General features: G+C 43.3%; 1 protein-coding gene across 3 annotated transcripts in view; it reads right to left on the bottom strand.

Moving 5' to 3' along the window:
• The window catches only part of dlgap1b (discs, large (Drosophila) homolog-associated protein 1b), a 383,103-nt gene extending 356,177 nt beyond the window's left edge, over positions 1-26,926 (bottom strand). For all 3 annotated transcript variants that reach the window (XM_034168371.1, XM_034168376.1, XM_034168383.1), the window contains exon 1: positions 26,767-26,926. The gene's annotated coding sequence lies outside the window, so the exon portion shown is untranslated. The remainder of the gene's footprint in view (positions 1-26,766) is intronic.
• Between the last annotated feature and the right edge of the window lie 240 nt (positions 26,927-27,166).

Raw genomic sequence — 27,166 nt, 5'->3', positions numbered from 1 at the left:
CTATAGTACAGCGCTTTGCTGCCATCTACTGGAATAAAAGAGCATTACATCATCTGCCACACTATTACAGCACATACACCCGATAATGGTGATATTTGATAATTGCCCACGGCACCCCTGACGATTGATCATGGCACCCTAGGGTGCTGCGGCACCCCGGTTGAGAATCACTGCTGTAGATGATGGAATCCCTAAATTCCTTGCAGTTGAACATTGAGAAACATTGGTCTTAAATGGTTGGACTATCTTTTCACACAGTTGTTCACAAAGTGGTGATCCTCGCCCCGTCTGTGCTTGTGAATGGCTGAGACTTTTGGGGGTGCTCCTTTTATACCCAGTCATGACACTCACAATTAGTGTTCTCAGGTCCCAAACACTTATTGAGTGTTGTTAGCAGTGATGCCGGTAACGCGTTACTTAGTAACGCGTTACTCTAATCTGACCACTTTTTTTAGTAACGAGTAATCTAACGCGTTAATCTTTCCAAATCAGTAATCAGATTAAAGTTACTTCTCCATGTCACTGTGCGTTACTATTATTTTTCATTGTGGGTCGACAGCAGCATTAAACTTGGTCTGTCTGACTGAACTGCCCACTTTCAGCGGGCTGTGAAGCTTTTCATCCACGGTTTTTTGCAGCTGCTGGACTCGTCCTCACCTCTTAAAACGCGGTGAACAGCACACCTGCACTGAGCTTTACAAAGACATTTTTATACTTTTTTCCCTCCTTTATTTAGAATTCTGAGCTGAGTCGCTCCATATCATCTCGTTAAAAACAGCTGATCCTCCGCGACGCGCCAACAAATAACACTATTTTCCACTCAAATGCACCTAAACTCTCTTTCTGAGGACCACATGATGTGAAAACGCAATAAAACTTTCTTACCTGTAAATCTGGTCATGTTTTCTGCATAAATAAATGTTATCCATTCTTTGTGCTCAAACGCCAAAGCAGGGGCGAATCCAGATAGAATGGGGACGTGGGGCAAGGATGTGCCCCCTCCCCCACAACACCCCTAGATTAAAGGTCCAGTTTTGAAGCCGTTTTTTACTACAACTACTAATATTGCTTAAAATAATAATAATTTCGACAAGTAAAATGTTTAGAGAGAATTTAAATGTTAGAAAAATGTTAGAATTTAATAGTTACATTTATAAACAATGTAGGTTTGAAATTGCAAGTTTTACTGTTACAGTGCTGTCAACAGTTAAATATGAGGTCAAGAAAGAGGTCTTTATTTTACTTTTTATAAAACAAGTATTTATTTTCATTGAAGTCAAGAAAGGGTAACTATAAAGTGAGTTTTGGCAAAACAGGTATCATTGTCATGTTGAGGTGGGTTGTTGTCGGCAGCTGGGGAAAGTAACTAAAAAAGTAACTAGTAATCTAACTTAGTTACTTTTACAATTGAGTAATCAGTAAAGTAACTAAGTTACTTTTCAAGGAGTAATCAGTAATCAGTAATTGGATTACTTTTTCAAAGTAACTGGGGCAACACTGGTTGTTAGAAGGAAAGGTGATGTAACACAGTGGCAAACATACCACTGTCCCAGCTTTTTTGAAATGTGCTGCAGGCATCCATTTCAAAATGAGCAAATATTTGCACAAAAACAATAAAGTTTATCAGTTTGAACATTAAATATCTTGTCTTTGTGGTGTATTCAATTGAATACAGGTTGAAGAGGATTTGCAAATTATTGTATTCTGTTTTTATTTGCATTTTACACAGCGTCCCAACTTCATTGGAATTAGGGTTTGTACAAGCTTCTCTGTGTCAATTTGTAACTGCCCAGATATGGACCTTTGTACATAGTATCATTTATCTATGTATTCTTGAGTCTGGAATAAAGTCATTATTATTACTATTTTACGATTATTATCATTAAGGGGATGCACAGTGGATGAGTGGTTAGCACTGCTGCCTCAGAGCTTCACTTTCAATTTAAACCGAAATGAGTGGGTTCAGAAAATGGATGGATGGATGTTCAAATTCATTTAAAAAAACAACTGACTGACCTTTAGCTCTTTGTAAATCTCTGTGTGGCCTTCAGTCAGGGTTTGACACCCCTGACATTAGATAACCCAAGGCGGTTGTGTAGTGTGGTGGAAGTGGCGACATGCGGCACCCACTCCCAAACCTGACCTATTGGGAAAATACAGCCAAGGTTTGGGAGAGCTGTGACCTTTCTGTCTTCTGAATAAATCCCCATACAGCGTGTTATCGCCATCTTTCCATGGATAACGTTCAAATAAAAGGACTCAGCTTTGCCCATTCATCAGCGTCAGGCTAGCAGACAAGCCCCAAGCTTTCCAAAAGCCTCATTTCACATGTTAATGAGAATTTCTGGTGTTTGGCGTTACTATATATGCATGCTAACAGACTGGGGAACAAAGAAAATAGGCTCAAACCTTAACAGATCTTGGATTAGGTTATACATGATGTTTGGAATTAAAAGGGAAAACCAGTTTAGAAATATAAATCATGCTTGCATAAACATTAGTATATTGCTATTTCCATTACAGAAGCAGAATTGCTTTATAATGGATACCTGCCATTCATTTGTGCTCTCGAACAGAGTGTAATGAGGTTTTGTAAAAATGATTTTCCCTCAAGAATGTGTTCTACAAGCCGTCACAAGTGAGGCATTATGGGAGTTCCCACAGAAGCTGCTGTTCACATGGCTTAAGAACATGGAAAATGTGAGAGGAATCGAAGAACTACCGTAACACAACCAATGCAACAAAAGTCACTCCCAACCATATGACAGCAGAAATGCCTTACAAATGAACAAATAAAAAAAAAGATTCTGGTCTGTTCCTCGTTACGACAAGTCTACCAGGGAGGTTGTGTTCTAGCAGTGGCTGCTAGCTGATGTGGAATTGATGGCGTTTCTCCTTTTTGAGCATTTTATTATAAATATTTGCAATAATAACACAACTTGATTAGAGTTTTTAAACACCCGCCCCAAGCTGCCTATAAGGAAAACCACCACCCAGTGTGCAAAAATTAGTATTAAACACCCAACCAAGATTCCAGCGCTTGTTAGCCTTGGCTAGCATGGTAACTTCGAGATAGATGGACATCACATTGGGTCAGACCAGGTCACAGTGGCATTTATGGGCTGGCCACAAGTTTGCTGGAGTCAGACTGTGCCAAGAGGGTGACATCCAAAACCACCCAACTTGCATTTCAAACCAGCCAAATAAATGAATTATTCGATTTAAACTACCAATAGCGCAACACATTGTGAACAGCTCATTTTTCGTGTGCTACCTGGCATTCCCTTAGCAGCATTGAGGTGAGCAACAAATTAGAGTGCAATATCATCTTCTGGCTCCGCCTTCACAAACGTGCAGTATCTCTCCCCCCTGTTCTGGTGACCCTGTCCCCTTGCCATGTTTCATTTGAGTGCATCAGTGCTCCATACTGGTCTATGAGAAACTCACAGCGTTTGAGGCCCGTCCACACAGAACCAGAAGTTTAAGGGCTTGAAAGCACTACTTTCTGAAAACAGGTCCCAGAGTGGATAAATTATTTAAATGCTGTAATTTCCTTTTTGTGTGGACAGCCTATGGGGAACTTTTCTGAAACAATGATGTCATAGCCCAACCTCTCTAACTTCAGCCACTCATAATGAATGACATGTTGTTGTTAACAGGGCAATTTAATTTAGTTTTTTGGCTTGATGGATCCATAATGGGATTTATTTTCATTGCTAGCAGAATGCTGATGAACCTGGAGCAAACACTGAGGGGCTTCTTTATTTATTCACAAGTAATTTCCATGATAAGGGAATAAAGTATTTCCAGATGTCATCTTCCAAAACAAGGCCATCTTATGGCGGCAACAGTTTTCAGCAGGCTGTGATGATAAATCCAACTGAAAGGATGGAACAGGTCAGATTAGAAGACTTTTAGTTTGTGTGCTGCTTTGTAAAGTTCTAGCTTCTGCTGCTACATTGGTTAACTCCTTACACCAGTTATGCGCAGTGTCACTATTGGTAGCAGGCCTCCAGGGCTCATTTAGCAATGAATGCAAAGCAAAAGAAGGTACAGCGCCACCGACAGTTCGGGAGTGGTAAAGATAGGACCAATTTTATTCACTTTATACATGCTTCCCTTAGGCAGTATTATTAGACGGCATTGCTTAAATTTTCATTGTTACGCAGATGATACCCAGCTTTATCTATCCATGAAGCCAGAGGACACACACCAATTAGCTAAACTGCAGGATTGTCTTACAGACATAAAGACATGGATGACCTCTAATTTCCTGCTTTTAAACTCAGATAAAACTGAAGTTATTGTACTTGGCCCTACAAATCTTAGAAACATGGTGTCTAACCAGATCCTTACTGTGGATGGCATTACCCTGACCTCCAGTAATACTGTGAGAAATCTTGGAGTCATTTTTGATCAGGATATGTCATTCAAAGCGCATATTAAACAAATATGTAGGACTGCTTTTTTGCATTTACGCAATATCTCTAAAATCAGAAAGGTCTTGTCTCAGAGTGATGCTGAAAAACTAATTCATGCATTTATTTCCTCTAGGCTGGACTATTGTAATTCATTATTATCAGGTTGTCCTAAAAGTTCCCTAAAAAGCCTTCAGTTAATTCAAAATGCTGCAGCTAGAGTACTGACGGGGACTAGAAGGAGAGAACATATCTCACCCATATTGGCCTCTCTTCATTGGCTTCCTGTTAATTCTAGAATAGAATTTAAAATTCTTCTTCTTACTTATAAGGTTTTGAATAATCAGGTCCCATCTTATCTTAGGGACCTCGTAGTACCATATCACCCCAATAGAGCGCTTCGCTCTCAGACTGCAGGCTTACTTGTAGTTCCTAGGGTTTGTAAGAGTAGAATGGGAGGCAGAGCCTTCAGCATTCAGGCTCCTCTCCTGTGGAACCAGCTCCCAATTCAGATCAGGGAGACAGACACCCTCTCTACTTTTAAGATTAGGCTTAAAACTTTCCTTTTTGCTAAAGCTTATAGTTAGGGCTGGATCAGGTGACCCTGAACCATCCCTTAGTTATGCTGCTATAGACGTAGACTGCTGGGGGGTTCCCATGATGCACTGTTTCTTTCTCTTTTTGCTCTGTATGCACCACTCTGCATTTAATCATTAGTGATCGATGTCTGCTCCCCTCCACAGCATGTCTTTTTCCTGGTTCTCTCCCTCAGCCCCAACCAGTCCCAGCAGAAGACTGCCCCTCCCTGAGCCTGGTTCTGCTGGAGGTTTCTTCCTGTTAAAAGGGAGTTTTTCCTTCCCACTGTAGCCAAGTGCTTGCTCACAGGGGGTCGTTTTGACCGTTGGGGTTTTACATAATTATTGTATGGCCTTGCCTTACAATATAAAGCGCCTTGGGGCAACTGTTTGTTGTGATTTGGCGCTATATAAAAAAATTGATTGATTGATTGATTGATTGATCTGTGCAAACCAATATGATGCACAGAGCACATGTGTTATGTGTCGGACGCAGCTCGGAGAACCGACCAGCATTTGAAGGACACCGTATGAAATAAGCAGAGCACGGTACAAAGGCTAACTGAATTTAATACATAACAGTGATAATATAATAACAAAAGGTGCGGCCTGGCGTGGTGCGCTCCCAGCAGCGCTAACGGTCCGGAGCCAGAAGCTGTTTCGGACCCAAGGACCCCGCCGACACCCCCCAGGTGGCCGCAACAACCGAGTCTGTGAAAGAAGGAACCATTATGTGAGTCCACACTCTACACACAGAACACTTAAAGGTGTACAAACAGCAAACACTTCCTGGCTTGATTACTGATCAGCTTCCCAACCTGCAGGCATGGAACAATCAGTTCACAAAACTCCACTGCAGTGAAAGCTGATACATGACTAACAAACAGCTCAATACAATAAGGTGTGAGGGACACCACATTTACTGACTGTATAACTGTTAGTCACAAAATCTAACGTACCTCAGGAAGTGTGCTGACGAGCGTGAAACCTCACCCCCTCCTCTTTCACAGACTGTGCATCAAACCTGGACGTTCTCAGCATCCGCTGCTGATGAGATGGCTCCCAAGACGACGATCTCACCCGTCTGGTCACAAAGTCGAGTCTCTGGCAAATACACACTGTGCACTCCAGTCTTAAATGCCAACATGTTCCAATCCATCCAGATGCACCACAGCTGTGAGTCCTGACGAGTCGCAGGTGATCAGGGTGAGGTCCTGACAGCCTCAGCAACACAGCCACTCAGTCCCAAACGCACGCCACCTGGGAGGAAAACCAAAAGACAGAAACAAACCGGCAGCCAGGCCCCCCCAGCCATATAACAGTACCCCACCCTCACGGGAAGCCTCCCGGCGACCACACACACCTGGCCCAGGAGAAACACCCCCCTCCAGGGACCATGGCTGGAAACCGCGTCTGCGTTCATCCTCCAACAGACTGGTTGAACTGGCTGCATCTTTGCCCTTGTTTCTGACAGTCTCTTAGCACAGGTGTGGCCAGGAGTTCTTACACCTGTGCGGTCAGCCTTTATCCAAACATGTGTAATTTGTCATAAAACAAAACACAAACAACCAAAACACCCCCCCCTCCCCAGGGGACCGTCCCATCAAACCCCAGGGAAGGGGAGAAAAGAAAAACAACCCAAACCCAAGCCTACAAACAAAAATACTAAAACACCCCCCCCCCCTCCCCAGAGGACCGTTCCATCAAACCCCAGGGAAGGGGAGAAGAGAAAAACAACCCAAACCCAAGCCTACAAACAAAAACACTAAAACACCCCCCCCCCCCCCCCCCCCTCCCCAGAGGACCGTCCCATCAAACCCCAGGGAAGGGGAGAAAAGAAAAACCCAAACTTGAGTTTACAAACAAAAATGCTAAAATACCCCCCCTCCTCCCCCCAAATGACATGTAGGGACCAACACCCCCCAGAGGGCCTCCCGCCAGCTCCAGGAGTAATAACCACGGCCGAGGTCCCTCTGGGATCCAACGTCACCCACGGGGACTACCAGCGCCTCCCAGAGGACCACTCGTCAACCCCAGGAGACGCCTCCCCTCATGACCAATGGACCCAGCCCCGGCCGTCCATGGCTAGATGGACCCACAGCCCTTTCCCCCCCAGAGGACACCACAGTCAAACCCTGAGGGCGGAAACTGGGGGGGGGGAACAAAAAGATCCCCCAAACCCCCCCCCCTCCCCTCCCGGGTGCAGAGGCTACCTGGGAAACGCCCAGCACAACCTAACTGCACCCCTCCAGCAATGCCGACACTACGGCACACCCGGCTGGAGTCAGAGGAGAAGAGAGGGCACAACAAAAAACAAAAAGAGGAAAAAACAACCCAAGTACCACCCCATCACCCCCCAGGGGACCGTTCCATCTAACCCTGGGGATGTGAAACAAAAAGAAATAAAAGGAAAAACAAACAGACCAACACACTGTTGTTTGGGTCCCCTGTTTTTTCTTTTCTGTTTTTTTTCTTTTTTCAGACAGGCTGCAGGGTCACAACCCCAGACAAATAGTGGAAAACAAAAAATAAAATCCCACACAAAAACCAACTCAAACAACACCCACACAAAAGGAACTAACACAAAAATCAGTGAGTTATACCGTCAAGCTCAACCAAATGGAACACACCTGTTCCTACTCAAGAGCTTGACGGTAACGTGATTCAGTCACCACAAGGGGGAGCCAGAGTGCTAAAAATGAAAAAACCCCTTTGGCGACAGAAAAAAACAAACAAGCTGCTTTTGTGTGCGCAGCTGAGTGCAACACACAACCAAAATGTGCTCAACTAAATAACGCCGGAGCTGATACAACAGACGCAGTAGTTACCTTTATCCGGGGAAACGGGGCTACGACTGTAACACAGGAAGCCCAGCGACCCGTGCTAACAGAGCTCCGCCGTGCGCGTGAACCCATTACAAACGCACTCTTGCAGCTCCCGTTTACACCTCTTATCCGGTCGGAGCGTGACGCGAAGCCGTCGCCAGTCACACTCCACCACGACCCACGGATAAGGCACAACACAGGAACACGGCTGCAAGAGAGCACAAATCAGTAGCCAGTAATGGGTTCTCAAACACGCACCTTCCGGGCGGAGAGCCCCGCAACTGATCCGGATAACCACTGAACGTCTGCTGCCGCCTTCCCGGCGCATTACCGTCTCTGCTACCGCTGGGTCCGTGATGTTTGGCCAGAGACTACTGTTATGTGTCGGATGCAGCTCGGAGAACCGACCAGCGTTTGAAGGACCCAGTATGAAATAAGCAGAGCACGGTCAAAGGCTAACTGAATTTAATACATAACAGTGATAATATAATAACAAAAGGTGCGGCCTGGCGTGGTGCGCTCCCAGCAGCGCTAACGGTCCGGAGCCAGAAGCTGTTTCGGACCCAAGGACCCCGCCGACACCCCCCAGGTGGCCGCAACAACCGAGTCTGTGAAAGAAGGAACCATTATGTGAGTCCACACTCTACACACAGAACACTTAAAGGTGTACAAACAGCAAACACTTCCTGGCTTGATTACTGATCAGCTTCCCAACCTGCAGGCATGGAACAATCAGTTCACAAAACTCCACTGCAGTGAAAGCTGATACATGACTAACCAACAGCTCAATACAATAAGGTGTGAGGGACACCACATTTACTGACTGTATAACTGTTAGTCACAAAATCTAACGTACCTCAGGAAGTGTGCTGACAAGCGTGAAACCTCACCCCCTCCTCTTTCACAGACTGTGCATCAAACCTGGACGTTCTCAGCATCCGCTGCTGATGAGATGGCTCCCAAGACGACGATCTCACCCGTCTGGTCACAAAGTCGAGTCTCTGGCAAATACACACTGTGCACTCCAGTCTTAAATGCCCAACATGTTCCAATCCATCCAGATGCACCACAGCTGTGAGTCCTGACGAGTCGCAGGTGATCAGGGTGAGGTCCTGACAGCCTCAGCAACACAGCCACTCAGTCCCAAACGCACGCCACCTGGGAGGAAAACCAAAAGACAGAAACAAACCGGCAGCCAGGCCCCCCCAGCCATATAACAACATGTCCAACATAATCAACACAGGTTGAGCTGTATACAGCCTTTGTTGTGGATGTCAGTCCTATGTTTGCAGTCCCAGTGCATGTGCATAATCATCATTTATTTCTACAATGGGAAATGACTTATGTGGAATTAATAAACTGCAGGCAATCTAGGTACATTTGTAAAGAAAATATTCTGCTCCCAGGCACACACACTATTGTGAATATCACCTCTGCAGGTGACAATGAACACTGCAATACTTCATTAAAATGCCCAGACACAGTTATCTGTGGAATTACATTTCCTCAGAGGAGGCAAATGTGTGTCTATATTTCTTCTTTCAGGCCTTTTGCCTTTCCTGTGAAAAGGACAATATGAAAAACACACTGATGTTCACAGGTCTGTGTGAGAAATCCAGCCACAGTGGGATGTGTCCATTCATAATTATCTACCAGATCTGCAAGACTTGGAAATTGCTGAACATTCTGCAGCTGATTTTACCCCAGAGAGGGACATGCATCTGCACACGAGCACGTACGAGGGTGACAAAGAGGGACTACAGGTGGCTGGTTCTCTTCAGTGTCTGGCCAAAAGGCCTCCCTGGTGGATTAGATTACTCAGTGGTAGCAGCTCTTCACAGTTAAAGAATGCTCCAGTAAGTGGCTATACAAAATGCACGTTTGTACTCCTCAACCAGAACTGACAATAGTCCTTAATCTGAATAAAGACCTCCAGTCAGCCTTTAGAAACAAATGAGTGCCCTAGTTATTTTCCAAAGGGTAATTCAAAAATAAATAAAAGCAGAGTATCAACATGGAGTGAAAGGTTTGTGAAGTCAGCAAAAATTAGACCACAGAGATGAAAAATCAAAGCCTGATGCAGACATTTAGCTCATTTTGGACATATTTTTGTCCACCATCTTCTGTAAGCAACTGCTAGAATGTTTTGGCACCTATGTGTTTTTGGGTTAAATTCAATTATTGTAATTGGAATCCAGTAGCTGTCTCTTTATATTAGGCAAGGGATTTCCATTACTATGTTCTTGTGCAATGAAACGGAATATTTATTGCCACAATTGCTTCAAATTTCCAACTGCCTGTTATCATCCAGGCAATCCTTGTGGCGTTGCTACAATTCTGAAGCACTCAGCAGTTAGCCAGAAATGACGACGCACAAGTACATTGCTTTGTTTACATTGTGCAACTTCATTCAATTTAAATGAGATGATGCCTGGTTGATGGATGATGCCTCACTGCTGCCTGGTTCAGCGAATGACGATATCCGCTCCAGTATTTTTTCCATCTCTGTGGGTGAGACACATTGCAGCCGCTGCCATGCGCACAAAATAAAAGATGGCCATGAGCGAACACTTCAAATGCATCAACTATAGTCGATTATTAAATCAGTTCTTTCTGCAATTTCCTTGTCTGTCCATGGGAATCTGTGAGGACCTTTTGTGCATGTGCAAAACGTTCTACTAGCTGAATGACATGATGATCTGAGGAGCAATTAACCTGTAATTAACCTGTAATTAAATCAATGTTCAGCACTGGTTATCTGACTCTTTGAATAGTGTCATGTAATTCATTTGTATGACGTGAGTGTTCCACAGCCTGTGTGCTGTACAGGAGAAGGCCTGAGCAATCCCAAGAGCAGGGTTGAAATACAAGAATGGATGCAAACTTTCATTAAAGCAGCAGCATACGAGTAGTAACAGCAGGTTTTAAGGGTGTAATGGTACATGTATTTGTATTGAACCGTTTTGGTACGGGACGTTCGGTTCGGTACAGGGCTGTGCACGGGTGAGTGCGCGTTGCGTGTGTTTACATTCAGTGTTGCCAACTTGGCCACTTTCTCGCTAAATCTGGTGACTTTCCAAACCCTCTTGATGACTTATTTTCTTAAATGCGACTGGTGACACTGGAGACTTTTTTTGATGTTTGGCGACTGAACGTGAAAGTCACCGAGCGGTAGTGGGTCTCCCCCTCCTCCGCTGCAGCAGCCTGTAAAGCACTGAGCAGAGGGATATCTACAATCCTCCTCAATCTGACTCGGTCAGCCTACAGACCTCGTTTGCTGCGCTGTGATTAAATAGTCCCCAGACTTTGAGAAGCCTTGGCCTTGAGAAGTTATTTAACTTTAATAGCCAATGGCCAAATTTAATGACAAAATAAATAAACAAACCAAAAATCAAGTCTATTTGTGGTTCTAAATCTTTTTAAGGTGGTTTTACTCACTTTTTTTGGCTCTCCCACAATGTTTTTGTTTCAAAACTTTATTTAAAAAGATATATTAAGAAAAATTAAATGATCAGTTAATAGAAAGAATTATAATAAATTGTACAAAAGTAAAGGGATTCTATAACATTAATTCTCTTAAAAAATCCTTATAGAGTGTCACAGTTTTGGACAAGTTAATTTTTCTGGCTAAAAATATGAAGGTTGAATAAAGTTGAACAGAGCTTCATACTGGAACCGTTGTGCTGCTCTTTACTTGTGGAAAGGTTTTGTTAAAAGCTGTTAACTAGGAATTTATTTTTATAATATTTCATACATTTGTTGTTTATTTGATAACATTTTATTTAACCCTCTGGGGCCGTATACGATGGCTAAGACCAAGCTTTACTAAATTCTAAATAACTTTTTAATGATATGAGATAGAAACTTACTTTTATTTTTGCTGAAAAGTTAACTCCGCTGACTTTTGAGCCAGCCATCAGCCATCTTTGTACTCCTCATAGAAGCTGTGTGATGATGTGCGCAATGTGAGTGTCCAATCGGAATTGGTTCACGTGAAAAGCCAAAGATCGTTTTCAGGAGTGATATGTTACTAGTTGGCTCGTTTGAATAGCCCCCTGGGTGCTCCAATGAGTACATACTATTGGGCACCCTGCGACATTACGCACAGAGGTCAGGGAAAGCAGACGGAGAGCCTCTGATGACAATCTCATGTGCTCAAACAAAGAGTGTGTAACTATCGGGATTGCTCCACTAGTTTGCATGTGAATGTTACTGGATAAGGAGAGAGCATATCTCACCCATATTGGCCTCTCTTCATTGGCTTCCTGTTAATTCTAGAATAGAATTTAAAATTCTTCTTCTTACTTATAAGGTTTTGAATAATCAGGTCCCATCTTATCTTAGGGACCTCGTAGTACCATATCACCCCAATAGAGCGCTTCGCTCTCAGACTGCAGGCTTACTTGTAGTTCCTAGGGTTTGTAAGAGTAGAATGGGAGGCAGAGCCTTCAGCTTTCAGGCTCCTCTCCTGTGGAACCAGCTCCCAATTCAGATCAGGGAGACAGACACCCTCTCTACTTTTAAGATTAGGCTTAAAACTTTCCTTTTTGCTAAAGCTTATAGTTAGGGCTGGATCAGGTGACCCTGAACCATCCCTTAGTTATGCTGCTATAGACGTAGACTGCTGGGGGGTTCCCATGATGCACTGTTTCTTTCTCTTTTTGCTCTGTATGCACCACTCTGCATTTAATCATTAGTGATCGATCTCTGCTCCCCTCCACAGCATGTCTTTTTCCTGGTTCTCTCCCTCAGCCCCAACCAGTCCCAGCAGAAGACTGCCCCTCCCTGAGCCTGGTTCTGCTGGAGGTTTCTTCCTGTTAAAAGGGAGTTTTTCCTTCCCACTGTAGCCAAGTGCTTGCTCACAGGGGGTCGTTTTGACCGTTGGGGTTTTACATAATTATTGTATGGCCTTGCCTTACAATATAAAGCGCCTTGGGGCAACTGTTTGTTGTGATTTGGCGCTATATAAAAAAATTGATTGATTGATTGATTGATTGATAACTCGTAAAGCACTGTTTACCATATCAATGGAGCGAGGGGGAGGGCCGCTCCTCAGACTATAAGGAGCCAAAGTGGGCCAAAGTGTGAATGAAAGCTGCTTTAGGAGCAGCACAGAACACTCCAAAACACAGTAGAAGTAGAAGTTTGTGATGGAACCTTTGTGTAATAGCAGACAGAAATTGCTTTGAGATGAAGACAAAAAAAAATGCATAGACCATTTTGTATATATTGTTCAAAATGTGCATTTGTGTTTATTGTTTGAACCTTTTTGTTGTACAGTCCTTCACACAAGACCTCAAATTACCTTTATAAAGTGTCAAAACAGTTGTTTATTATAGTTTGCTGTGTGTTTTGAATAAATGTGTGTGGAAAATAATTTTCCGCTTTACTTGTTCCTTTCTTATTTCTGATTGTAAACCTTTATTACACTTATAAAACACAACAAAAGCATATATATTATGAAAGCACAGGTTGTCCCGAAAAAAAGAGACATAAAACTTGATTGTGGGATGCAGGGAGAGCTGTTAACAGCAATAATAAAACATTTATGCCAGGCGAGTGAAGTGTCAAAAAATGCCCTCGGACCCCAGAGGGTTAACTTATTAGCAGGCAGCACTTTGCAATTATTTTATTTTCCTGTTTGTATAATGTTACAATAAATTGTTGGTTTGAACAACAAGCAAATTTAGGTTTTGCATTTTGTTCCCTTACTGAACCGAAAATGAACCGAACCGTGACCTCAAAACCGAGGTACATACCAAACTGTGATTTTTGTGTATCGTTACACCCCTAGCAAGATTACTGTACAGTATTCAGCTTTTGCTTAGTGCACAGAGCTGCTGGTATGCACGGATTAGTCATGCAGATCGCTAACATCTGCCCAATACCCAGGACACAAAGTAACATTATTATGTGTTCTGACATGCTATTTGTATTCTTACTATAATTCTTATAACTATTACTACAGTTATTGTTTTATCTGTCACAATAGTTGTCTAAACCCTTTATCTGCATTGGCCCAGTCTACCCAGGTGTAAATGGGAACCCGCTTTGGCTGTGAAAGTAAACCTGCAATGAACTGGCATCCCGTCCAAGGCGAATCAGACCCCTCATCCACTTCCCGCTACAGAACCCAAAGACATGCAGTGGCAGCAATGAGCTTCATTACAGGACTTAACCTTCTTTTATTTTTTTCATAATGTGACAATTATGAACTCAGTAGAGCGCATGCCTCCTCCACCAAACTTTCAGCATTATTACCCAGATCTGCACACAGCCTCATGTATTTATAGCCATTAGCAATTTATATATTTTCTGCATTTTTTAACTGCAATCCATTCATCAAGTGATGATAAACTCACAGAAAAGTAGTTTCATAATGATGAAAATACTTGATGAACATCACGATTTCCTGGATGTGCCCTGTGTGTTGATGTGCACAAAAATGTCCTACACATCCGTCAAGGTTCAAAATCTTGGCGGGAGCAAACAGACGCTGAGAGGCTTCTTTAAAAACTCTTAAAAACAAAAAACAAAAAAAAAAACCCTTAACAAGTAACTTCCATCATAACAAATGAACACATTTCTAGATGTCATCTTCCAAAACAAGGGTGCCATGTGGAGAACAGTTTTCATCTGTGCTGATGAATCCTGGCAACAGTTCAGATTAAAAGACTTTATTTAATCTGTGAGCCACTTTGTAAAGTTTTAGCTTTCGTTGTTAGCTCCACGTCTTCTTCTCCATTTTTTGTAGAAGCGCTACAGCGCTACATGCAGGCCTGGCATATGTACTACAGCATTTTCATGTGGTTTCACTGGATCTGTGAGAATGGAGATATTTCTTGAATGAAACACTTTTTGTAAATGACAAAGAAAAAGATTGTATAGCAGAAGTTCAGTTTCAGTGTAGACAAGGCCTTAAAAACATGAGATAAAATTTAATTAAAATAATAAATGAAGAATTATTTTCTTGGGGGTGCTATGACAAATCCAGGGGGAGCTCTGGCACCCCCTAGCGCCCTCCTGGCATCACCCATGCTCCGGCAAGCTTTCTCCACCCGGTCCAACCTTTCTTCCCTGTCTTCTTCACCTCTCTACCACACTCTCCATTACCTTGAACAGTTGACCCCAAGTTTTTAAACTCGTCTACTTTACTCACTTCTACTCCTTGTAACCGCACTATTCCACCAAGCTCCATCTCATTCACATACATGAATTCAGTCTTGCCCCTACTGACTTTCATTCCTCTTCTCTCCAGAACATATGTCCAGCTCTCCAGGCTACACTCAACCTGCTCTCTACTCTCACTACAGATTACAATGTCATCTGCAAACATCATAGTTCATGGAGACTACTGTCATGATGTCATCTGTCAATCTGTCCATCACCATTGTGAACAAGAAAGGACCCAGGGCTGATCCTTGGTGTAATCCCACCTCCACCTTGAATGAGTCTGTCATTCCTACTGCACATCTCACCGTTGTCATACTATCCTTGTACATGTCCTGCACTACCCTCACATACCAGACATACTCCAGACTTCCTAATACAATACCACAACTCTTCTCTTGGCACCCTATAAAAAGCTTTCTCTAAATCCACAAACACACAACGTAACTCTTTCTGGCCGTCTCTATACTTCTCCATCAGTATTCTCAGAGCAAACATTGCATCTGTAGTGCTCTTTATCGACATGAAACCATATTGCTGCTGACAGATCTTCACCTGTTTTCTAAGCCTAGCTTCTACTACTCTTTCCCATAGCTTCATGCTGTGGCTGATCAACTTTATGCCTCTGTAGTTACTGCAGCTCTGCACATCACCCTTGTTCTTAAAAATACAAACCAGCACACTGTCTCCACTCCTCATGCATCCTCTCACTTTCCAAGATTTTATTAAAGAATCTGGTTAGAAACTCCACTGCCATCTCTCTTAGACATTTCCAAGCCTCCACTGGAATGCCATCTGGACCAACTGCTTTTCTACTTGTCATCCTCTTCATAACTGCCCTCACTTCATCCTTACTAATCTCTTGCACTTCCTGATTTACTCTCTCCACATCATCCAGCCTTTTCTCTCTCTCATTTTCTTCATTCATCAGTGCCTCAAAATATTCCCGCCACCTTCTCAACACACTCTCCTCGCTTGTCAGCACATTACTATCTGCATCTTTTACCACCCTAACCTGCTGCACATCCTTTCCAGCTCTGTTCCTTTGTCTAGCCAATCGGTAAAGTCAATTTCTCCTCGTTACTATTCAATTTGTTGTACAGCTCACAATATGCCTTTTTTTTTTAGCTTTTGCCACACTTCTCTTTTCACCTTACACTGCGTCTACTTTCTTTATCTCAAATCTTTTTTGCCAACCTCTTTATACTTTCCTGGACATCTTTGTTCCACCACTAAGTCTCCTTGCCTTCCTTCCACTGTCCAAATGTCACACCCAGTACCTCTCTAGTTGTCTCCCTCACCACATCTGCAGCACTTTTCCAGTTGTCGAAAAATTTTGTATCATTGGCTGGTCACTAACATCCTAAATCTGTGCAATGTGTCCTTTGATATCTGCATGCAAACTATGTATTATGAAAACTACTGCAGTCTATAAAAATAGGTGCTAATCAAACACCAGAACCAATGTTAGCATGTTAGCTTTAGCATTGCTTGCTCTGGTAACTGTTGGAAATGGGTCAAATAAATCCCTGAGATAAAAAAAAAGCATTTTCCTTTGTGACTTCTTTTTACTTGCTTTGAAGACATGTCAGCACACTGCTGTTTGGAGTGTTTAGTGTGAAGCCTCGGTCAGCCTGAGGCGCACGCTGTCAGTTAGACCCGCAGCTATGAGCCGTCACGGTAAATAATGCTCTTCACCCGAAATTCAATTGCAGTGATTTAAAAGCTGCTGTTCACACAGAAAACCCTCAGCAAATAGTGTATATACAGCAATGCAACATCAACAATAACTTCGTAACGGAGATTCCTCTATGTTTCAGTCGTGGGCCGGCATCAGGGCAACACCGTCGACTCCGAAATCAATTAAGCTCTGAAGCTTTTGTGCTGCCTTCAAAATCTTTTTTTTTTCAATTAGAAATACGTGACTGATAAATGCTACCATGACAGTCAGCATCCCACGAGTTATGAAAAATAAATCCTACTCGAAAGCAACCCCCCCGATCCTGAAACTCCTCAAAAGGCAGATCATCTCAAAGGAGGGGGATTAGTAAATTTAACCACTTCAGCTGTCTGGGTACAGCATGGCCCGTTTACAAGGTAGCTCCTCTATGGAGAAAGGCATTTTATGACACTTCCACTCTCTCCTAACCTTACACTTTGAAACACAAATACAAAAAGTGCATCGCTGGTTTTCTGCAAGGTCATACCAAGAGTGTTCTCCACAGGAGAAACGATGAAGGAATTAAATCCGCCTGCTGACAGCTCCTATACACAACCAATCTGAGCAGCTACGTGCACAGCCTGAGATTACGCAACTCTTGCTAGAGCACTTCAGGAGAACCCCTCAAGCCAAAATATTATTATTGGTGCCAGAGAACAGACACGTCACAAATCAGACATCTTCTCATAACTGAGCCTCTGAAAGGACACAAGATGTGGTGAGCCATGGCAGAGATTCTGCTCATTTTCTACACCCGTTTATTCCAATTAATGGTCACGGGGGGTATAACAGCTGTCATTGGTGGAGAGGCGGGGTACACCCTGGACAGGCCTCCAGTCCTTTGCATGGCCGAGCTCAGTGGAATAGTGTAATTAAAATGTGTCAGAAAGAAAAGAATGCGGCCGGCTCGTACCACAGCGCATCAGAAGACACATGAAAGCTGACTCATCACTGCTGTCGCACGCTGTCGTCATGATGGCAGAATTGTGAGTTCTGCTTTTAAATAATCAGACCTGGGGGGGATGGGCAAGTAAAGAGTAATGGTGATGTCACCACTGTACACTGCAAACTTGTTTGTGCCGTCGTCATCTTTTATTTTTACTGTTTAAAAATGAACTCAGGGTGTTAGAAAGCAACGTTTGTATCACACGATCTGTTGGCCTCCTCCTGCCTGTCAGGTTGCACAGATCATGTGGGCATGTGGTCTCGTTTGACACAAAAAAGGGAAGCAGATATGCAGACTAGGAGTGGGCAATATAACCAAAAATTAATATCACTGTACTTTTTACATTTTGGATGCGATGGTGTTATATTGTGGTATTCCTTTGGCAGCAGAAGCCTGTCCTGTCCCTTTATGCAAAAAACAAATAAAAATATTTTGATATGTCAATTACGTCATGTAATAATTGAGACTTGTTTGTTTGAGACTTGTGTTGCATATGTTACATAAGTCTCAAACAAGCTTTATTATATGGTATGGGATTTTGCCAACTTCTGATTGGCCCATTCGCCACTTTCTGAGCTGTACCACATGCCGAGTTGACCGCGCGTGCAAAATGAATAGAGCCCGACTGATATGGATTTTTTGAGGCTGATGCCAATAACGATATTTGGATGGAAAAAAATGCTGATAATCGATAAATCGGCTGATTTGCCGATAGCCGATAAATCAGCCGATATTATTATTTTTTTTTTAATGAATAAAATGTTCTTTTTTGGACCCTTAACAAAAAAGGTATGAGCTAAAAGCTGAAGCTTTGTCCTGATATTGATTAACTTTATAACAGAGAAGAATTTTCAAGTTCAAAAAATGCAATCAAGAATTAAACCTTTGTGAAATTAGCAAATACATATCCTTAAAAAAGTTGTGACATACATCTGATCTTGTACCTCTTGTTGCTGCAACTTAGATATAGGTTATATTACAGGTAGAAAAACTTTTTCAGTTGCAGACAAGTAATTGTGAGAGGAAAGAAACACTATTTAGGAAACATTATTTTCACAAGACTCCTTTATTTTTCTATTCTGCAACTTTCAAGAACAAAAACACTGGACATAAACAGAAATAAAATGTGTTAGTTTTTGTCAAAAGCAATTCCTTTCAGACATTATTAGTGGCATGAATGTCTTTCCATACCTATGAGCTGAGCTCTACAGCTCATAGACGTCTCATTTTGGGAGGAAAAAATGTTTTAGTTGATTGTAGTTTATTGTCTGTATTGCAACGTTTGTAAGAGGTGTCATTTTATTTAAAGCGGCGATTCGTTTTGAAGTTATTAATTCCGAGCGGACTCTGTTTCAGCACAGAGCCACGCAGCGTTTAAAGCTGTGACAAAGGAACGGAGGACGATTCTCGTTTGTTGACTGCAACAAGACAAGAGCCCCAGTTAATGACTTTAATACACACAAAAATGACTCGTGATATTTTAATGGCTTTGAGAGGGGTTAAGAAGTGGATTTAGCGCTTCTGAAGAGCAGCGAATCAAAGAGCCATGAGCCATTGAATTGAAGCATTGCTTCAGTGATTCACGCTTCAAACTGGAGTCGCGCTGCAGAAACGGTTGATTACATGGTCCAAAATAAGCGTAACGGTCCAAAATTATATCGTAACGGGCCGTAACGCAAGGCGAACGGCAGTAATTCCCAGAACCCTTCCGGACGACGAGTGAATCTGAATGTTTCAACCTCTTAGCAGTAAACAAAAGTTTTTCATGCTAGAAATAAGGTCTACACAATGTGGGCTTAATAAAAAAGTGACCGACGCAATGAAGCACATTTGACACATTACTACATAAACTGAGTTAATCAAACTGAGTTGAACTGAAACGGGAGAAATGTGGGGTGAATGTAATCACAAAGTTATTACAAACAACATCCTTATAAACTTGTATGCGTTTGCCAAGCCAATCAGTGCAGTGTGATGGCGAACTACGGGGGCGGTGATGAACACATTTAAGCCGCTCTCAGTTGAATAGAGTCAGAGCTCCATCTAGTGGACAAACAGTAGAAAAAAAACAGCAGTTTTTTTTTTTGCACATTTTTCCTCTCTCCCTGCCACAGAAGCAGGAAAGATAGGGATCTTTTCTGCTTCTGTGGTGTGTTGTCTGTGAGGCTGCCAGCTTTGCTCTTCTGGAAAACAGCAAAAATGGATCTGTTAAAGTGGTCTCTGAACGCAATTGACATTATTTTTTCTACAAGACACTCGGGGGCGGAGGACCTGACCTGTCCTGCCGGGACGCATGTGATGGGCTACGTGATGGACAGTTGGAGGAAATGGCAGGTCATGTGCCTTTACACGCTGTCTGTGGAGGACGTCGAAGATGTGTATATATTTGGCTCGGTGGTGGCCGGCTTTCTGCTGTGTGGAGTGAGCATAGCGCTGGTTTACCGGAAAATTAAGAAGGTGGAAGCGGCAATAATTGGCCCGTCCAGGCTGCCCCACATGAATGATTCGATTGGAAGGGCAGTGTCAGCTCAGTCGGCGGGTATTAACCGCACGTGGAAACCATCTCTGGTAGGATGGCTGCACTGGAAAACCGCTTTGATCGTCAGTAATGACCACATCTCCTCTCCTATATTCAGATGTATTGAAAGCCACTCTGTTTCAGACTGTCGAATCTTTCAGGCGTCTGCTAATCTAAATAGTCATTCGGCTTCCCAAAACACAGCTGCACTTCAAGGCCGCTGTGATAAAAACCTCCTGAAGAAGAACAACACTTAAGCCTCACTCCCTGGTCTCCCCCTGCCCTTACTTTCTCCAACTCTGACGTTGACTGTGGACAGTGGACTGTTCAGGGCTGGGCCCCTTTTCCCTCCAGGATGGACAAACAAGGCCGTTGATGGCGCCTAAAGGCTGCCTCCGGAGTGTTCTGTCTGATAACTGGACTTTTCAAATCTCGGTCGTCATCTCGTCGTCTCTGTGTGTGATCATTGTTTTTTTTGTGCTGATGGGGTTTTTTTCCTGCATTGCTGCTGTGTGGTTTAACGCAGCAGCTATGAAGGTTTTTCTCTCCCTAGTTTTACCTCGTGTGTGCTTTTTATATGTGTTCATGTACCGGGCCGGCTTATGTGTGTTGTGTGTTATGTGTGTGTCGTCTGTTGTCACGAGGCCGGTCATGGTTTGCTCAGCCCTGCTGTTGACCTAGGCAGGGATCTACATCTGGAGCTGGTCCCCGGGCGCCTAAAGGCGACCTCTGCTCCTAACTGGCAATTAGGATGGGTTAAATGCAGTAGACACAATTCACTGTGCAGGGAACATGTTCCTATGTGCATATGACAATAAAATTCTTTTGAATCCTTTGAATCCTGAATCCTTTGAATCCTTGAATCCTAAACGGTGCAAGTACATTTTACATTGCCGACACAAACATTATTTCAGTAACTGTTCTGTTTATGAGAAATTATTGGCGTTTTATCGGCAAAATTTCGGCCGATGGTGAGTACTTTGAAAAGGGCTTATATCGGCCGATAATATCGGCCGGCCGATATATCGGTCGGGCTCTAAAAATGAGTACACCTCGCGTGCAGCGTAGTGCTAGCTATCGAGCGATGCCTTCTATCGATAACAACCAATCAGATAATGCGATACAACGCCAATTTTGACTGTCAGTTTATTGATAAGATGGCAGAAGACAGGTTTGTGTCTGTTAGCGACGCTGACTTAAAATGAATTTTACACGAAAAAGATGCGAAGAACACCCGCGGAAATACACAGTCAGCAGCCAACCTGTTTTGCAAGTACGCCACTGAAAAAGGACATGCGCCCAACTTTGAAACTTATGACAGACGGATGCTTGACGGAGTACTCGGTCGATTTTAAGCGGAAACTAGACAGGCGAATGGCGAACTTTATAAGAAAACAAGCCTGATGACTCCTCGTCACGGACTTAACAGGCATCTCCAGTCGATTGATGGGATGTCAGTTGGTGCAGTATGACAGTAATAATAAAGAGTTGAAACTTGAGACTGATTTTTCAGTTTTAGTATGTTTGACAAACTCCCAATTTTCTTGTTTACCATATAATAAAGCAGTTATAGACTTTTGATTTCGGTGTACCCGTGATTATGCGGACATGGTCAGGATGGGGTTCACCGACAGTTACCGGACTGCTACGACTTCAATGTCATCATCACCTTCAACAATGAAGCACACAACGGCAGGATGAAGATTGACCTGGAAAATGATGTGGAGATTAATGATTAATTCTCGGTGAACCCCATCCTGACCAGGTCTGCATAATCACGGGTACACCGAAATCAAAAGTCTACAATTGTATATTATTATGTTTTTCTTTTTTGGCACTGTATTTGTAGCATCCATAACTTAAAGATGCTGTGGTTCACACTGAAATCATTTTGTATCCTTCCCCTGTCTAATTTTGTTTAAAGAATTATTGCACACTTTCTGTAAATCCTATAAACTTAATTTTACTTCTCAAATATTACTGTCTTTGTCTGCTATATGATATACAGTATTTAACTGAAATTGCTGTTCCAAATAACCAATGATTAATAAAGGAAAATCATGGAAATCATCAGGGGTGCCCAAACTTTTACATACAACTGTATATATTTTATGAGCTGCCCAAAAGGCAAGGTTTATTACTTAGGGGGACCTTCACATTAATTTCCAATGAAATATCCTTCACAAGTCTCGCATCCCTGACTATCATCCTGACCACACCTCCTGCAAGCCCTGCCTGTTTCAGGTACCTGCCATCAATCACCTCATCATGTATAGCATATATACTGCGAGTCTCATACTTAGTCAGTGCCAGATTGTTTCCTGCATCACCCTGATCTTTTGCCTATACCTCTATTTCATGCTTCATCTGGCCTGAACCTTTTCGAATATTGGTTTAAATAAGAATGTTGGGACAATGCGGCATGTCTGGCCGTGTTCAGAAAGGCACATCTTCCACTCGCTACAATGCAACTGTTATTGCTAGTTTCCAGACACTGTTGACTACATTCTGTAAACAGCATGTACGAGGTCTGTTAGAAAAGTTTCCGACCTTTGTATTTTTTCAAAAACTATATGGATTTGAATCATGTGCGCTCGCATCAGCCAAGCTTGAACCTTCGTTGCATGCGTGAGTTTTTTCATGCATGTCGGTTGCGTCATTCGCCTGTGGGCAGGCTTTGAGTGAGCACTGGTCCAGCCCCCTCGTCGGATTTTCATTGTCAGGGAAATGGCTGAGCGACCGCCGCTTTGCTCCATGAAAATTTTTCAGAAACTGTGTGAGACAGCCAGGTGGAAACCATTTGGAAAATTCAGATGGCTTTCGGTGAAGATTCTATCGGCGTCACACAGATTAAGGATCATTACAACCGGATTAAAGGCAGCCCACAGCGGCGGAGGGCGCGCTGCGCTTCGATCGGCCATCGACAGGCTGAAACGACCAGATCATTTCCAAAGTGAAGGCTGTGTTGATCCGGGACGTCGTGTGACTACCAGAGAAATTGCAGAAAATGTGGACATCAGCACTTTTGCGGCACATTCCACTGTTACAGGAGATTTTGTAATGAAAGACGTGCGGAGGAATTCGCGCGTCGGGACGGAGCTGCTCATGGCGCACAACAAAAAACACCTCCATGTTGGAAACCATTCGGAAGATTCAGACGGCTTTCGGTGGCTTTTCAGTCGAGTGAGTATCCGAGAAATTGTGTAACAGCTGGGCATGTCACAACATGTCCTGTGAGACTTCCAACACGGAGGTGTTTGTTGTTCTGCGCCATGAGCGGCTCCGTCCTGACGCGCGAATTCCTCCACACGTCTTTCATTACAAAATCTCCTGTAACAGTGGAATGTGACGCAAAAGTGCTATGTCCACATTTTCTGCGATTTCTCTGGTAGTCACACGATGTCCCGGATCAACACAGCCTTCACTTTGGAAATGATCTGGTCGTTCCAGCCTGTCGATGGCCGCTCGGGGCGCGGTGCGCCCTCCGCCGCCGTGGGCCGTTTTTAATCCAGTTTTGGTGTGTTCAGGTGCACAGTATGCCTATTCATATTATCCATTACGAGAAAGTGTTTGCACCTTAGACCACCAAAATACTGTTCTGCAATCAAGGACTGTAAATTTCTTCATTTAAACAGTGCAACACTCAGACACGCTTTTAAAAAGTGGGTTCACACAACACACGTACAACTATGCTTGTTTACATATATCGCTGTGTCACCTGCAATGGTGTACTACAATTATATAAAAACACACATTTTATAAAAACACACATTTTAGGAGAGAGTCTCCTCCACTATTTTGCACTCTCTCCTATAGGCACCCACAACAAGTACTGCTCATAAAAATAAATATCATCACAATATTAATATGCAGTGGTATTAAAAGCTGTTGCACATCCACTCACTCACTCAACTTCAACCGCTTACTCCAATCAAGGGTCATGGGGGGCTGGCGCCTATCCCAGCAATCATAGAGCGTGAGGCAGGGTACACCCAGGACAGGACACCAGTCTGTTGCAGGGCTACATATAGACAAACACACACATACACACCCGCACGCACACCTACAGTTAATTTAAAGTTTCCAATCCACCTAACCTGCATGTCTTTGGATGCGGGAGAAAGCCGGAGCACCTGGAGAGAACCCATGCAAATACGGGGAGAACATGCAAAAATAAGTGAAAATAACCATTAAATGGGAATAAAACTAAACTCTAACTGTAAAACACAAAACTCTGCCTCACTGCTTCACCCCAGGGAGCTTTGGTGGCCGCCATCCTCTGACAAGTTGAGGCGAATGTATTATCTCACCAAAAAAAATTGTACTCTTGCTCCTGCTTGTTCCAATACCACAGTGCTGTGCGCATGGCACAGCCCACTTTGAAGGGAATAACAGACACCCCTCTGATTGGCTGTATTTATGTCAGGACTACAACATGCTCAAGCCTAATGAAAGACATAAATTCAACTGCTATGTGCCCAGGTTTTGCTTCCTCTTGGTAGAAAACAACCCTTGAACACACCCAGAAAGCATTTGTGCCCATCTAGATCCGACATGGAGGATTCAGTTTCAAGACCAAATGTAAGCTAATAAAGCACCGACATGTGATTTAAGAATTCAGCTCAGAAAGCTGTCGTGATCTGACAGGCAAAGAAGAAAAGGCAGCTAATGATCACACCTACCCACTGTGATGACACTGGGAAGACTCACACAGCCTTTAATAGGGGAAGAGGACCAAATACGTTTGAACGAGAAAGCACTCAGGTGTGTGTTTTAAACCTGACACACACACTCAACACGTTCTAAAATTTCACTGCTTTCTTTTAGATAGCAGACAAAATTGGCTGCCTTTTTCAGAAGCGATGATAACACAATAAGGAGAAAAATGCATGAAATATTCTTGCTCCTCATGTTCTGTATGAGTCGAAAGCCCCCATTATTATTTGCTTATTTTGGTGTGCCGCTAACAGGCTCAGCACACTTGGGTGACCTCTGAGCCCTGATTGTCCCTGCCAACACCCAATGCTACTTTACCTCCATTGGAGGCAGAATAATAATTTAATTTTCCTCAATAGGCTCAATGCCAACGTATACAACAATAATTACACAGTCTATTCTAACAGGTTGTCATTTTCATCTGCAAGCGAGAGCCATTAGCACGCCTTTCTTCTGGCTGCGCTTTTACATCAGACAAGCGACCCGTTCGTGTTGCAGTTGGAATGAGTGCAGAAAGTAATTTACAGATGGAGCTGTGGTGTTCTCTACGCCGAATGAATTTCACAGGGTGGCAGCGAATATTAACAGGAGTAATGGTGTCTGTGCAAACCACATAAAAACAATGCACGAAGACGGATCCAAAGGGCTTAAATGAGTCTCACATAGGTGCTGAGGCCCTTTGGTGACTATATTTGGATCACAGAGCAGATGAGAGTCGAGGACTCCCCGTGGACGATACCCCGGTCCGATGCAGGTTACATCACCAGACAAGGCTGGTACTCATTTACAGCTGGGTGGACTGAGAAAATGTGGACCAACAATCTTGTTCAAGGACACAGACAGGTACTGTGACCAGGAATGGAACCTAGAGCTAGATATTAGCAGCTCGAATCCTTATTCCACAGAAACACCTGTTCCACAATGAGTGAATGGTGCTTATTCCCACAGCAAGGAACGAAGCTCATTTTAGGTCCTGTTTGTATAATGTGGACACTTTTTATCAACATTGTCTGTTTTCTTCTAATTTATCACGGATTTGGAAATTTCTGAACTTCCTGGTGCTTTGCAGCCTGTCACACAGACACCGTGCACGTGGCCTGTGTGTGGCATGTTAAGGGGAGACCGTGTAATGAGTGAAAGTGAGTTGCTACATACTGTTTTGAACCTGACCAAAACACTCGCCACAACCTGGCAACTGTGTGGCACTGTGTGACATATTTATGGCAAGTTGTCAGGCAGATAGCTGCAAGTTGAGTGGAGATGCGCTACACATGCCTCTAAACGCCACACACACACGCCCTCTCTGTGACAGGGACTTAGACAAACAGATTTTGTCATCACGCTCCATAAATGAATGAAAACACAATTTAAAAAGGGTTCTTCAGCATTGGAGAGTTTGACCAGAGAACGCCAGCATGTGGCCACATCCAGCCCGCGGGCCACCACTTGATGATCCCTGTGATCTTAGAACTGAAGGAAGGAACATGTGAAATTTGCATAGCACTGCCATTATGGGCATCTGATTTTTTACATTTTTTATTTAGCTTTCAGCATATTAGGAATAAAAAAATGTTATTCCTGCAAAAACTATGAAATCTTGTTGAACGCAATGACAGACGCACTTGCTCCATTACGCGCGGGTCGTTTGATGTTTGCGTGTCACAGAGGAAAATGTAGTGCAACAACCTATTTCTAACAGGAAAATGTAAAAAAAAAAAAAAAGTGAAAGAAACTTCAATCAGTCAGCGCAAAGCTGTCAGTGATGCCAGCTTGGCTGTGAAGATGATCAGGTGGATGTTGGGATCAGAGTGAACTGGTGACAAGTGCCAGTAATTGTCACGGATGAATGGAAGCAGAATTTGCGCATTTGCTCCTCACCTCGTTAAGGCAGCAGACGGGTCGCGCTGAAAGCTCCTGAGAGTAATCCTCACAATGAGTCGGAAATAGCCGCTTCGCCTTGAGATTAGAAGTCAGCATTGGTCATACGAGACGTGTGTTGGACGGTCGAGTCCCAGCACTGTGTACTATCCGTGCGCTGCAGAGGCATCACTGACTGAACGAACCAAACACAGCAACAGCGCCACCAAAACCCCGGCATGGACTCTCTGCTGGATTCTACACACACACACACACACACACACACACACACACACACACACACACACACACACACACACACACACACACACACACACACACACACACACACACACACACACACACACAAGGCTTTGTATAATTTATGGGACACTTCGCAGATATTTCATTGCTATAAAAA

Source organism: Thalassophryne amazonica, chromosome 1 (assembly GCF_902500255.1).
Source record: "Thalassophryne amazonica chromosome 1, fThaAma1.1, whole genome shotgun sequence".
In the NCBI taxonomy this organism is placed as follows: domain Eukaryota; kingdom Metazoa; phylum Chordata; class Actinopteri; order Batrachoidiformes; family Batrachoididae; genus Thalassophryne; species Thalassophryne amazonica.
Note: the sequence above shows the minus strand (reverse complement) of the source record. Positions and strands in the feature narration are given on the sequence as shown.